General features: G+C 38.4%; 1 long non-coding RNA gene across 4 annotated transcripts; it reads right to left on the bottom strand.

Moving 5' to 3' along the window:
• Positions 1-4,423: 4,423 nt before the first annotated feature.
• On the bottom strand, positions 4,424-6,737 carry LOC147497826 (uncharacterized). 4 transcript variants are annotated; one of them, XR_015195263.1, is made up of 6 exons: positions 6,480-6,737; positions 5,857-5,990; positions 5,621-5,703; positions 5,079-5,204; positions 4,914-5,000; positions 4,424-4,556 (listed from the first exon to the last, which is right to left on the bottom strand). It is a non-coding gene; the product is annotated as an uncharacterized LOC147497826 (long non-coding RNA). The 4 variants fall into 4 exon arrangements; XR_015195262.1 differs by having other exon boundaries at positions 4,914-4,978; XR_015195265.1 differs by having other exon boundaries at positions 4,914-5,028; positions 5,114-5,204.
• Positions 6,738-14,899: the final 8,162 nt, after the last annotated feature.

The following is a 14,899-nucleotide window of genomic DNA, read 5'->3' as shown; positions in this document are numbered from 1 at the left end:
TAAATGAACCTGACGCAGTTTCTGAAGCCTTCTTAGATTATTACAAAAAACTTCTGGGGCAGCAAGGTGACTATAATGTAGAAGAGAGATTCTTCTATGAATTGAAAGTCACGGGCACTTTGCAGCAACATCATCAAAATGAGTTGGACCTGGAAGTCACTGAAGAGGCAATCAAAACTGCTTTGTTTGAGCAAGATGACAACAAAGCTCCTAGCCCTGATAGATATAATGCATTTTTCTTCAAGAAGTGTTGGAAAGTGATGGGTGTTGACTACATCAAAGCTGTCAAGTACATTTTTCTTCACTCTATTATTCTAAAGTGCATAAACTCCACTTTTATTTGTTTAGTACCTAAAGTGAATAATCCATCTAGAGTAGGAGATTATAGACCTATTTCATGTACCAATGTCATTTATAAATGCATTATTAAGGTCCTCACTAATAGGCTTAAACATGTTATACATGACTTGGTGGCTCCTAGCCAATCTGCTTTTGTGCCAAAAAGAACTATACAGGACAATCTTCTTCTAGCCCATGAGATGCTCAGAAGTTACTCAAGGAAACATGACACTCCTAGACGTACTATCAAAGTAGATCTTCAAAAAGCCTTTGATTCTATGAATTGGCAGACCATTTCTTTAATGCTTGAAAGACTCGGCATCCCACCTAAGCTCAGAAGATGGATAGAAGTATGTTACACCACTCCATTCTACTATCTTATTTTCAATGGAGAACCTTTGGGTTATTTCAAAGGCATGAGAGGGCTGAGGCAAGGTGATCCAATGTCACCATATCTCTTTGTCATATATAGTTATGGAATTGCTTAACTCATTACTATTGAAGGGCCTGCAACAAAAAGTCTATCAGCCTCACCCCGCATGCAAAAGAATGCAAATTACTCACTTGTGTTTTGTGGATGATGTCCTGATTTTTATAAGAGGAAAAGAAGACTCAATCTTGGCTCTAAAGCTTATTCTTGATAATTTCTCTCTGGCTACTGGTTTACAGCTAAATCTTAGCAAATTTTCTTTGCTTGTTGGTGGTTTTACACAAGATGATAGTTCTTATTTAGCTCACCTCTTGGAAATGCAGTCCATTTCTCCTCCTATAAAGTATCTTGACTTACCCCTTGTTTCAGCAAGAATACGTGTCAAAGACTGTCTCCTTCTGGTGGAAAAGACTACGGCAAGAATTGATAACTAGAAAAATAGATTTTTGAGTCATGTAGGAAGGTTGCAGCTTATTATCTCAGTCCTAGCCTCCTTTCATATATATTGGGCCAAGACTTTCATTCTCCCAAAAGGTGTGTTTACAATGATTTCAAAGACATGCATAAAATTTCTATGGAGTGGTCCAGAAATGGGGAATAAGATGCATCATTCAAGCACGGAAAATCTTCAGTACCCAAAGGATTAGGGAGGACTAGGTATACAAGACCCTGCTATCTGGAATAAAGCTTCTTATTGCAGTTTGGTATACAATATTTCTTGTAAAGATCCTAGTCTCTGGATTGCATGGACTTGGGCAGAACACATCAAAGACTTTTGGATTATGTCAATTTCAAGAGAATGCTCGTGGACATGGAGATGCATTTTAAAACATAAAAAAAATTGCCATCAAACTTTTAAAGTACATCATTTCAACTTGTGAGCAAACTTTTCTATGGCATGATCCTTAGGCTAGACCTGACTCACTACTCCATTGTCAAGAAGCAAAAGATCTATTGGCACTCCCCCTGGATGCCAAAGTCAGTTCCCTCATTACTAATGGAGAATGGAATCAGTTAGTTTACAATCTTCCTGATGGAGATGTAAAAAATCATATCTTAGCCACTGAGATAAATACACACTTACCAGAAGACAGAGTAGTTTGGTTGTCTTCCCCTTCAGGTGTCTTCTCATCTAAAGCAGCATACCATGATCTTAGAAAGAAAAGAGAGAATCCGAACTGGTGCAAGATGGTATGGGGAAAACTAGAGTTGCCCAAACATTCTTTCAATGGATGGCAATTGTTCTCAGGCAACTTACCCACCCAAGAAAGACTCATGCACAAGAAAGTCCTAAACTCTTCTCAATGTTGTTTTTGCAATAGTGAGAGAGAAAACTCTAAACACTTGTTTTTTGACTGTCATTACTCCACTAATGTTTGGTCAAGAGTGAAACAGGGTCTAGGATTGGGAAACATAGTGAAAAACTCAAATGAAGAATGGTGCAACATTATCAACTATTGCAGGAAAAAATCTCCCACTGTTGAAGTCTACAAAGGTTATGTATGTGCTATCATTGGCTATCTTTGGTCAGAAAGAAATGGAAGGAGGTTTCAGAACCAAAATACTACTTGGCAGCACCTGGCAAGTAACATTTTGAAGGACATGAAGCTCTACATTAGCATCAAGATAGACTCTGTGATTGACACTGCAGAAATCAATGCCTTACTCTCAAGACTTGATATATAGGTAAAATACTCGATTAGAAATCCTACTCTCTGCAAATGGAAGCTGCCACCCACAAGGTATTTCAAGCTCAACACAAACGGTTCGGTAGCTGACCAGAGAGTTGGATTTGGTGGCATTACTATTGATCATGAAGGAAATGTGATTTTCACATTTACACACTATCGATTTTGCAGAATTCCGGCATTTTATATATATTCCTACCACATTTGATTTTTAAAGTCCTCCCTCTCTAAAACATCCGAACAAACCATTACAAAACCGCAACACATAGAAGAATAACAACATACAGAACACATAGGCGTATACCTCGTACCAGAAGCAACACCTCATGGGTCATACAAGGTGGCGGCTTCAGTTCTTCCTGAGGACCCTCTTCTTCTTCTTGTCTACAAAAGCAACCAAAAAAATTTATAGAAAATCAACAAAATGAGCAAGCCCAAGTAGAAATGACCTTAAAAACTGAAGTCCTGTTCGGCTCACCCTTGGCTCTCTAATTCAAATTCGGCAATAATATGTCTAGCAGCAGCTCAGGTACTGGTAATTTTTGATCTACAATGAATGTGATCAAGTCAGAGGAGACAAATATGGATCAAGAGAGATTTCTCAATTAACAAATGATGGAAACAGTACCCTCCAAGCTTATCGTATTGGCACAACAATGTTAATGCATTCTCGCCGTGCGGTTCACTGCAGCGGTCTTGCATAGCATAAAAAACACTGGAGATGGATTATATGTTACGTTGCTGTGAAAATGTCTCGCTTGCTTTCCATTTGAAATTTTCTTATTAATGTGTCCATTGAATTGTGTGATCTCCTCTTCTTCTGTTCCCAGTTAGGACCATATATTGCCAAGTGTGTCCATCCGAATTATCGATCAGATAGCTGCAACAAGCTTATTATTAAAATTCAAAAACATATCAGCTAACCTCTAAAAGCTGATTAAACTACTATAGTGCCTTTACTAGACGTCTGCAAGTATCCATCAGACCATCACTCCTTGAGGGATACTACAAAACCTAGTCTTTAACAGGCTAGAGGAGAATATTAGCTTCATATACATATATATGTAAAAAAAAAAAAAAAAAATGATAGTTCCTATTTCTAAGAAGAAAGAAGTTGGACCTTACTATAAAACAATCTTCGTCAACTAAAAAGATTTAACCCGTTAACATATTGTAATCTACTGCAGTATAGGGAGGAGTAACACTAATGTGATCAAATTATCCATTTGGACCTACACGAATATGTAATACAAATGCTAAAAATCACCAATTCGATGGGGAGAAAAAGCCATCCACAAGTGCACAGCTAAGCGGTTTAATTTATGCCAATTGAAGTGTGTGTATTAGCGTGAGAGAGTTCATCTGAAGATCCTTCAGGGAAAAAGGACACCATCCAGAGCCATACCCTGTTCCATGACCAAAGCGGAGACCATACAAAAGTACGTCTGCTGCACCAAGGAGGAAAGACAAAATACCTTAATAGAGGTATCATGTCACGTCGAGTTTCAAACTTTGTTTTAGTTTCCTTGAGGTGAAGGGAAATTAAAAAACCAGATGATATTACAAGAAAGTTTATAGTGATTTAGTCAGAATACTGTTGCTCGGCAGACAAATATCAATCTATAAAAAGTTGTGGCAAATTGACTGAGATGGTTTGCTATGTACTGGTTACACTGCTTTTTGTTTATTATTGACTTTTTCTCCGTAAAGAACTCCTCATGAAAAAGCATTGCATATGTGGCATGATAGCACTAAATCATAAATAATAAAGACGATACTCAACTGGATTACGGAAAGACACCTCAGAACATCCCCTGCTCATTGCTTCAACAGATCCGGTTCCACTTTACAAGTCCAGCTGGCAACCTGAATGAGAAGAATAAACAACATGACACCACCTGTAAAACGTAATAAAATTGCTTTCAGTTATATTAAAAGCGTAATGGTTTTGTAATTAGTCTTATTCTTTTTCTGAATTATTCTGAGCATCAAAATATTATAAGCCATCCATTCCTTTACTTAAAAGAGGATTCTTTCTTCAAGCGGTCGTTCCACCTAGCACCTAAGAAACATTCCAAAACTGGCAACCATGAATTTGCCTAATAAACAATAAATCGCAGAGCACAGTTTAGAAGCTATTAATGTTTTTTCTCGAATACAATTAGGACCTTAAAATTCTACAACATTTCTTGCAGAGTAGCCTCCAAACAGTATTTTAAGCTCCCAAGTATTCTGATTAGGCCTCCACACGGAGAAACCAAACTTACGCACTAAGTTTTGTATTAAGGTAACACTAGACGACAAAAACCTCACCCAATTCACAGTAGCATTAGCCTCACATTGATCTCAAACGGAATATACTTAGTGGTCCTAGCAGAGTTACAATACATAGTAGAGGGAGTAGTATATATGTAAAAACAAATCCTATTTCCAAGAAGAAAGAAGTAGGACCTTACTATGAGACAATCTTCGCCAACTAAAGCAGAGCTTGAGATTTAATCCATCAGCATATTTTAATCACCTGCAGTTAGGGAGGAGTAACACTAATGCGATCAAACGATTCATTGTGTCCTACACGAAATGAAGTATTTGCTTGTAAATATGTGAAAACAAAAGCATACAGATTGAAGTGTTTATGTATTCTGTGAGAGAGTACATCTGAAGATCCTTCAGAGTAAAATGACACCTTCCAGAGCTATACCCTGTTCCATGACCAAAGCAGCAGAGTCCATACAAAAGTACGGCTGCTGCACCAAGAATGTCAAGGGGGTTTCCATAAATAGAGGGCTTATCTTGGAATAGCTCAGACGAGAGACAAAATACTTAAATAGAGGTAACATGTCATGTCGGGTTTCTAGCGCATCTCTAACTTTGTTTAGTTTCCTTGGGTGAAGGGAAATTATAAAAATCAAATGATATTACAAGAATTATCAGCTTGGAAAGTTTGTAGTGCTTTAGTCAGAATACTGTTGCTCGGCAAACAAATATCAATTTATGAAAAGTTGCGACAAATCTACTGAGATGGTTTGCTACGAAGTATGTACTGTTTACACTGCTTTTTGTTTATTATTGACTTTTTCTCCGTAAAGAACTCCTCTTAAAAAAGCATTGCATATGTGGCATGATAGGACTAAATCATAAAATAATGAAGACGACACTCAACTGGATTACGGAAAGACAGCTCAGAACATCCCCTGCTCATTGCTTCAACAGATCCAGTTCCACTTCAGTAGTCCAGCAGGTGACCTGAACGAGAAGAATTAATAACACGAACTGTAATCAGAAACGTAATAAAATTTGCTTTCAGTTAAATTAAAAGCTTAATGATTTTGTAATTAGTCTTCTTCTTTTTCTGGATTATATTGAGCATCAAGACAAACGAAATGATCGAGATCTTACACACTACAACCATACCCATACTCCACAGTCCACACCTGCAAAATATTATAAGCTACCCATCTTTGGCCGAACATCCATTCCTTTAGCTGAAAGCAGGTTCTCCCTTCAATCGGTTGAGTCGTTCCTCCTAGCACCTAAGAAACATTCCAAAACTGGCTACCATGAATTTTCAGAGCACATTTTAGAAGCCATATATATATATATTTTTCTCAAACACATTGTACAACACACAACTATTCTCCAAATTGCATATGAACTATAGACGAAGAATAAGATTTTCTATAGTAAAGTGGAAGAGGTAGGAAGCTATCTGTTTGTTTATATTCTTTAAGTATCTACTTCTCCATATTCGTATTGTTTATAGATAATGGATAGTTGTACATATTATGAAAGGAATATGAAGCATGTTCTTTGTGATTCTCAGTCCACAACTTGTAATGTCAAAACTAGTGATTGGTCATCGAGGCTAAACTCAAGTTGGAAACTGTGTGGATATTTAAATTTCACCGTTGGTTCATGATGCATATCAACAGACTTAATCATCAGTTCTCTATTAGCTTCTCATACGAATACCAACTATAGAAGAAATTGCTCAAAAATAATAAGTAGAGAGAGTAGTATACCTGAAGCAGCAAATGAGGAGTGGAGGCCACTTTTCTTCTTGGTGTCCGGATTAAACAAGGAACCAACTACAAAAAACAAGTGACAAACAATGGAGAAAAGGCAACAATGGAAATAAAGTCAAACCTCTGAGTGTGAGTGATAATAATTCATTGGGCTGGTCGAAGAAATATTGGTTGATAAGAGCATTTGCAATGCAGGTGATAGTTTTCCCCCCCTCTATCACCGCCACCTCATCACTTTTCACCCCCCTCTTCACCAACCCGGTGAAAAACAAGGTGAAATTGTGCAATGCAAAGGTGATAAAGAATATTTCGGACGGGATGTTAGATTCCGTCTGGAGGTTTTTGGTACGAGACGGAATGTAACATCCCGTCTGATGGCTCAATATCAACAGACGCGAACAGGCTCCATTTTCACTTCCTTTCCAGCCAAAATTCCGATTTTGTAGCCTCCATTAACAACCTTTTAACACAAATTTCCATTTATAATGACTTCTCCACCCCCCAATCCATCCCTACCAACCTCACCACATGAAGAGCATTCCCGATGGTTTGGAAATGTTAAAATTTCCAAAAAAAAGGGGCAAAAAGGATCGTCGTCGAGAACGCGTAATGTGGGCGAGGAGGACGAAATTGAACTTGGGTTTAATTTTCCACCGCGTTGTGAAATCGAGGAACACCCACCATTAGCGTCAACATCGGTCCGACACGTAGCAAATCGAGTGGCGGAGTCTCAAGTAAGTTTTGATTTTTTATGTTAATTATTATTATTTATGTTAGTTTATATCAAGTTTGTTGTTGTGTAATTAGTTTGAATTTGTCGCATTGTTTTAAAAAAAAAAAAAATAGTTGTAATTATATCGTATTAGCGTGTTTGTTGAATGTAGGAAGTACACTTATGGAAAGTCGTTGTGCACTTTCAAATGTTAATGGTCGTGGTGGCGTTGTATGAAATAAAAACGGATCCTAATTTTGTCACGGTTACCCGATATTATATCCGCCACACCGTTTGGGAGTTTTTGAATTCTAATTTGGGACAAAATGATCGAGCGTTGTTGTTTGGGATAGTTGAAATGGTGGTGGCAAACTACCCACACATTCCATTTCCGTGGGGTGAGCTTGGGATTACCCCTCTTGATTTCACAATGCTCACGGGTATCCCAATTGGTTATGGAGATGCCGTTCCTTTTGATAAAACTTTAGAGGTTTTACTACGGCGATGAGTTTCTTTGAATGTTTTGATTTGGTTGAAGATGATGAGCAAGACGAAGTTTTGAGATTATCGGTGAAAGCGGTTTAAGGGAGGAGCTATAAATATGAGTTGGTTTACTTGAGATATTTGAATAGACTCAAGGAGAAGCCGAAAGACTATCATATTGGTGAGGAGTCGATCCACGAGTATGCGTGCCTTCCTCTTCTACTTTGTTGGTGCGGTATTATTTGGATATCTTTGATAGTTATTTACGATCGGTGGATGGCATTGCCTCGGCGTAGAGAGGATGTGGGATTATGACCGGGTCAATCCATCTTGGCATACCTTTACCGGGCTGGCTAGACCTCGCCAGTTGAGACGAAAGCCGCTAAAGGCAATTTGTGCGGCTTTGTTTGGATTATACCGGTAAGTCTTATTTATTAAGTTATTGTTTCATTTTATTTATTTATCTAATTATTAATGTTGACATGTTTATATATATATATTGATATTGTATTTTATCTATTGATGACAGTATTGGTGGTACGAACATTTTCGTGTGATGCATCCTGTGTTGAAGAGGTTGGAAGAGGATGAGACTCATGACCTGATTCCACGTATTCAAGCATGGGGGCTTCATTGTAGGCAGAGGGGGTATGGGGACCTATCGCATAATATTCATAACACTCGTCAGCAGATTGAGCTTTTAGGAGCTAGTCGAATTGAGTGGCAACCCTGGGCCGAGTCCTTCATCTTTCAGACCCCTTATGCGGATATTCCAGATGTTCCAGAGAACATTGAGTACCGTAGACTATCATATATGTGTCATAGAGCAAGGTTTCTTTCTCAGCGGCGAATGATACTTATAGGGTCAGTCACTGCATGGTACCTTAGGGACAGATGTTGGCGGCAAGTATCTGGAGAGATTGTTATACCTTACCCACCACCTATAGATATGACCTTTGATATTCTTCCCCGGCGTTCTTTCACACTATAGAGCAAACCCAAATGAGTGGCCGACGATCGACTTTCGGTTTTACCGGCGACTATGACTTATATTGGAAGAGGGTTGGTCGAGGTCTCTTGCTAGGTCGCGTTATACCGGGGCACCAATTTTGAAGGGGGTTACTACGGAGCATTGAGGCCCGACATTCATTTCCCGGGAGGAGTGGAGTTGCCCGATCCACCGACCGGTGTTTCATGATATTCGGATGCCGCAAAGAACCCCACGGATATTTGATGATGATGACCTTTGGCATTGGAGCATGATTACTTCGGGGGCAAGATATGAGAATACCTATTCCACCCGATAGATGCCGCAATGGTAGCAGATTTGTCGATCTGATTCGGCGGTTAGCGAGGTTAGTATGATTTGAATTTATTTATGATTTGTTATTATTAGTATTCACTATAACCCCTAACATGCATTTGTTTTGTTAAACGGGATGAAGTAAGGTCGGAGCTCCTTAACTACTGACTCTCTCGCTATGCCATCGTGGAGTCCTTCATGGAGTCCTCTCGTCGCAGTTTTGAGTACTTACAAGAAGAACGTGTCGAACTTTGCAGCCTTCGAGGCGTGTGCAAGAGTTGGAGAATGCTTTGGAAGTGGAGTACCTCAAGCTCAAGCTCAACCCGAGAGGCGACAACGACGCGGGGGAGAAACTCTTCGACCGAAACCTTCTCGTAGGGGAGGAGGTCTCGATATTATTTTTTGTAGTTTGTAATAACCGTATTATTACTTGTCTTATGGCGTTTGGGATTGTTGTTTGTAATGAATTTTTTATTAGCAGGTTTTTCTTTGATGAGTTTTGGATATGAATATGTCATTAAACAAAGGAGGTTATGTCCAATTTTTTTTAGAAATTATAAGTTAGTTTTTTTTACCGAGTTTCTGTGTTAGACTTGGGTGTTGTTCATGATTGTTGTTTGTCTTATTTATTATTTTCAAAGTATATTAGCAGGTTTTGGATATGAATATGTCAATAAAACAAATGAGGTTATGGCAAAAAAAATTAAAATTTATAAGTTCGTATGTTTCCAAAAATGGAACATTCGTTTCGCTCGTTTCACATTCGTTTCACTCGTTTCACATTCGTTTCACTCATTTCCTGTCTTTGTTGAAACAGAAAATTTTGAGTTTGGAATATCACTCATTTTTGCAGGTGGTTTGGTTACGGCCAGTTAAGCGGGAATAGTGTATGGGGATACCGAGACGGAATGTAACATCCCGTCTGGTTTTTTAGACCGAGATGGAATGTAACATCCCGTCTGGTCTTTAAGCCCTCCTCACTGCACATTTTACTATTCCAAACAATGGAATAATGGATGGGGATGGTGGCCCATTTGGAATTATTGAGGGTACATTTGGATAGACATTTGGATACAATGTGTTGTCACTTAGAGAGTGAACAAAAATCTAATAAAATGTGTTGTCAATTGGTAAGTGGACCAAAATCGAAGTATCACATGTGACCTTATCATATGTGACCTTACCTTTCATATTTCGTTTTACTCTTCTTTCTTTTAGATCAAACAAACAACACAACCATCTTCTTCCCCACAACCAAGCTAAAAATAGGAAAAATGTCTAGAGAAGAAAGAATTGCATATAACCAAAGGTTATGGGGAGGATCTAGTAGTAATAGTTCGTCTTCTGGTTTCACCGGGTCGTCTTCTGGTACTTCTGCTGAAGATGACTACATGGAAAGAGTAAGAGATGAGCATAATGATATGATGAGGCGAAGGAGGAGGAGGAGGTTGCAGTTATTATCCACTGCTGGGGCATTAATGACACAAGCAGCCATTGAAAATTGAAGATGTGGATCTGCATAAACGCGGTGGATCCGGATGAAGGGCGCAGAGAGTACACGCTTTAGAGATGGTGGTGATTTCAATAAACAAAAGATAATGAGGGGATTACTTCACAACACCTTGTAGGTGGCCTCCTCATAAGTTTAGGCGAAGGTACGGGATGACAAGAGAGCTTTTATGTATATGTTGCATCTTGTTGCATCATTCGACGATTACTTTAAAGACAAGGTGGATGGATTGGGTGGCAAGCAATTTCGGGTTACAAAAGGGACTAGCCTGCAGTTGCACAATTAGCAACCGGTTGTTCTTCCGATTCAACGGATGAGTATTTACAAATTGGAGATTCCACAAAAATGTATCTATGAAGCGTTGGTGCAAGGCAATTATCATCCGCGTTTGAGGAAGAGTACTTGAGACGACCAACCGAAAGAGGCGGAATTAATCGCTAGGATATTAGCTGAAAATGCAGCAAGGGGGTTTTCGGGAATGCTTGGATCAATCGACCGTATGCATTGGGTGTGGAAGAATTGTCCAAGTGGATGGGCTGGAACACATGTAGGGTACAAGAAGGAACCAACTTTGATACTTGAAGCCGTTCTTGACAAACATTGTTGGATCCGGCATTGCTTCTTCGCCTACCAGTTCACATAATGACATTAACGTGCTTCATCGTTCTCATGTTTTTGAATCATTAGAGCAAGGTGAGGCTCCCCGTTGTTGCATTTAATGTGAATGGTAATGACTATGATATGGGATATTATCTTCCCGATGGTATTTACCCAAAATGGGGCACATTTGTTCAAGCCATTCGTTATCCAAGAAATAAGCATGAAAAGATCTTTACTCAACGCGTCAAGAAGCCGCAAGAAAGGATGTTGAAAGGACGCGTTTGGAGTTTTGCGCACCACGATGGCATATTGTTAAGGCTTCTCGCGTTGTCATAGTGTTGTTGTTCTTGGAGATATAATGAAGGCATGCATTATAATGCATAATATGATTGTTGAGAATGAACGTGAAAGTGGAGTTTGGAATTGGAAAGGTCGAGGAAAGAATCAATACCGCTCTTTCGGAAGATGATGGTTTTCATTTTGTCTATCAGATGATTGAAGCAAGAAATAAGATCAGAAATGAAGTTACACATACTAATCTTCAAAAAGACTTAGTTGAACATGTTTTTAATTGGACTGACATTGAAGAAACAGCAGATCCGGTACCAATTTATGATCCAAATTGGTCGGATCCAGATGAGGGAGAAGGAGGCGAAAATTAAAATGGAAATGAAAGTGTATTTTCTATGTATTTCCTAACGTGAACTATTAAGTTCCAACGTATTTCCTATGTATTTCCTAATGTATTTCCTATGTAATTCCTATAAATTCTTATGTGTTTAATGAGTTGTGTTTTAATGAACTATATTACAATGTATTTTAATTTTATTGGTAATTGTATTTCTATGAAAATAATTATATTGGACAGAACATACATAGTGCATTAATTTTAAAAAAAAAAGTTAGATAAAAATACATAGTTCATTAATTAAAAATACAATGAAATTAAAATACATAGTGCATTAATTAAAAAGACAGTGAAATTAAAATACATAGTGCATTAATTAAAATATATAGTGCTTTAATTAAAATAAAATACTAGATATTACATAAGCTTAGTTAGAGCTAGAACCACCTCTAGCCCTTGCCCATTCAAAGACGTATTTCAGCTTGTTGTTGCTTTCGATTATAAAAGCGGTATCGGGATGGAGGACACTTGTATCGGTCGCTAAAATCTTAGCTTCATATTGCATCTTTTGAAGCCCGATTTTTTTCCAATTGAACCTGATTTTTTTTTGCTTGAATCCGATTTTTTCTTCTCTTGCCATCACAGTTCTTTGACCATATGCAAGTTCCCTTTCCCTAAGTTCTAAGCATTTTTGTGTTTCATTTGCATCCTGTGAAAATGTATCCTCTAAACGTGTAAAGTAACCCTCCAACATACCAAATGATTTTTCTTGGTTCCTTTTGGACTTGGCTTTCTTCGATCCAAGAGGACGCTCCATTTCTTTTGGACGCTCTATTTCTTGAGAACCCTCCAATTCAACTCCACCAACACTTGGTGAATTAGAAGTTGAATCTTCACCATCATTTTTGCGACCTTTTCCCTTTGTGGGGCGGCTTGACCTTGCCTCAAAAACGTTACTCCACTTTGGATTATCCTTGAGTATAACGTAACAATGATCAAGTGAAAAAGCCGATTTTTCTTGTAGTTGGTACGTCATCCTTGCCTCGGACAACTAAAAAATAAAATGGTGGTAATTAGACTAAAATAATCACTAAGACTAAGATAATTAAACTAAAATAATAATTAGACTAAGATAATAATTAGACTAAGACTAAAATGGAAATAATAAATACACTAAGATAATTATACTAAGACGGAAATAATTAGACTAAGACTAAGATAATCAATAAATTCCAAATTGACAACGTTGTAATTACCCGGCTTTGTATTGTTGTACCACTTGCATGTCGAGCCTCCACCGCATTCACAATTGCAACAAATTTGTTCATCATTTTTGAAATATATTTCCACCTACCGCTAATTGAATCGGGAGACCTATCCGACCCACGTACTTGATTGAACTCGTTTGTTACACGATTCCAAAATCCTTTTGCATTTTGGAAAGCACCAACAATGGAGTCTTCACTAATTTTTATCCAAGCAAGACATAGAGCTTGATCATCGGACATGCTAAAGTGAGCTCTCGCTTTTGCTTGAGTGCTACCACTTGCTTGAGATGCTTGAGTTGATGGCATTTGATATTTGGTTTTTTAAGAACTGATTTTAAAGAAGAAGAAATATGATATATGATTGTTGGAAGTGTGAGTTGAAATGAAACAAATGTTGTATATATACCAAAGTTTTTATTTTGACCGCTTTTGACCGTTCGACTTTTGACCGTTGGTAAACTAGCCGTTAGGACTCGGGCCGGGATGTTGGATTCCGTCACGGTGATTTTGTAATCCGACGGAATCTAACATCCCGTCCGGTTAACAAGTCGTGAAAAACTTCGGTGGAAGGTTTCACCTTGTTTTGAACTGGGGAAAATTATCACCTTCATTATCACCCTGCATTGCACAGCAGTTTTGGACCCAAGTAGGTGATAGTTTTCACTACCCCCCCTCTATCACCTGCATTGCAAATGCTCTAAGAGGGACAGGAAACGAGACAGCCACCATTATAAAACATTCAAACTCAATTCTTATAAGTGGGGCTCTAAATTTGGGTATGGGTCAACGAATCCTTTTGACCCACCACCCAAGCCCAAGGCAAAGAAACAGAAAATAACGGCCATAACAAACTTACCCGTTTTAACTAACTGCCTTGCCAACACACTCTCTCTGTGTCCAAGAAGAAAACGTACCAAGACTCAAAATTGTTTCATCAACCACTCCTTTTCTTCTTGTTCCTCTTTTTGAAACTACAAAAACAAGCCAACACCTCACATTCAATCAACCCCCATCACATTCCACCACTCTCCTTCTCCAAGAAAACAAACCAGCTAATAACCCCTTTTCTTCTCCTTCAAGTTTTCTTCTTCTCTTCATCAAGAAATAAGCCAACTCTTCTTCTTTTCTTCATCAAGAAAACCAACTCCACTTTGAACAATGCCTAAAAGAAAGAGCAAGCTAAACAATTCATCTTCTTCCCATCATCATACTCCATCAACACCTGCACCCTCCGTCATCAAGAAATTACTTGGGTGGGCACTAATTTCTGAAAAACATGTAGGAGCTATAAATGGTATTGGTGTTTTGCACAAGAAGAACAAAGACAATGCTTTGCTTCACTGTGTTGAGGCTGAAATCAACGCGAGGATTGCATCTTGTTTAAGCGAAGATCATCTCCTACGTGCCACAAATAAGTGCCCAAGAAAAGAGCATCTCTCCCAAGCCATAAAGTGTGCAAGCAAAGCAACTCTTCTTGCTCCACACTCCATAGAGTTTGCTTAGTACCTAACATTTCTTCACTTTGCGATAGCTCAAGAATCGAAACGCTTTCAAGATTATCGAATTTCCATTGCTGAAAAAGGCCTCTCCATTGACGATCCCACCGACCATAGAGAAACTCTCTGGGACAAACCGGAGAAGAAAGTAACTCGTAAGGACACATTTTTTTTAATCACTCACAAGGACCGGGTAGATGAAAGTTCAAGTATACCCTTGATGCGAAATTAAAAACGGCTTAGGTACATGAAATGTCAAGTATACCCCTGGTACGAAATAATAAACGGCTCGGCACGGCCAACCGAAACGACCTGGTGTATATAGTATGAACAATGAGTTCGTACTTATTTAGGGTATGAACAATCACTGTTCATACATTAACATGAGTTATGAACACTCATTGTTCATATAAACAA

This window comes from Coptis chinensis, chromosome 5 (assembly GCF_015680905.1).
Source record: "Coptis chinensis isolate HL-2020 chromosome 5, ASM1568090v1, whole genome shotgun sequence".
Lineage (NCBI taxonomy): Eukaryota > Viridiplantae > Streptophyta > Magnoliopsida > Ranunculales > Ranunculaceae > Coptis > Coptis chinensis.
This window is presented reverse-complemented; position numbering and strand designations above follow the sequence as displayed.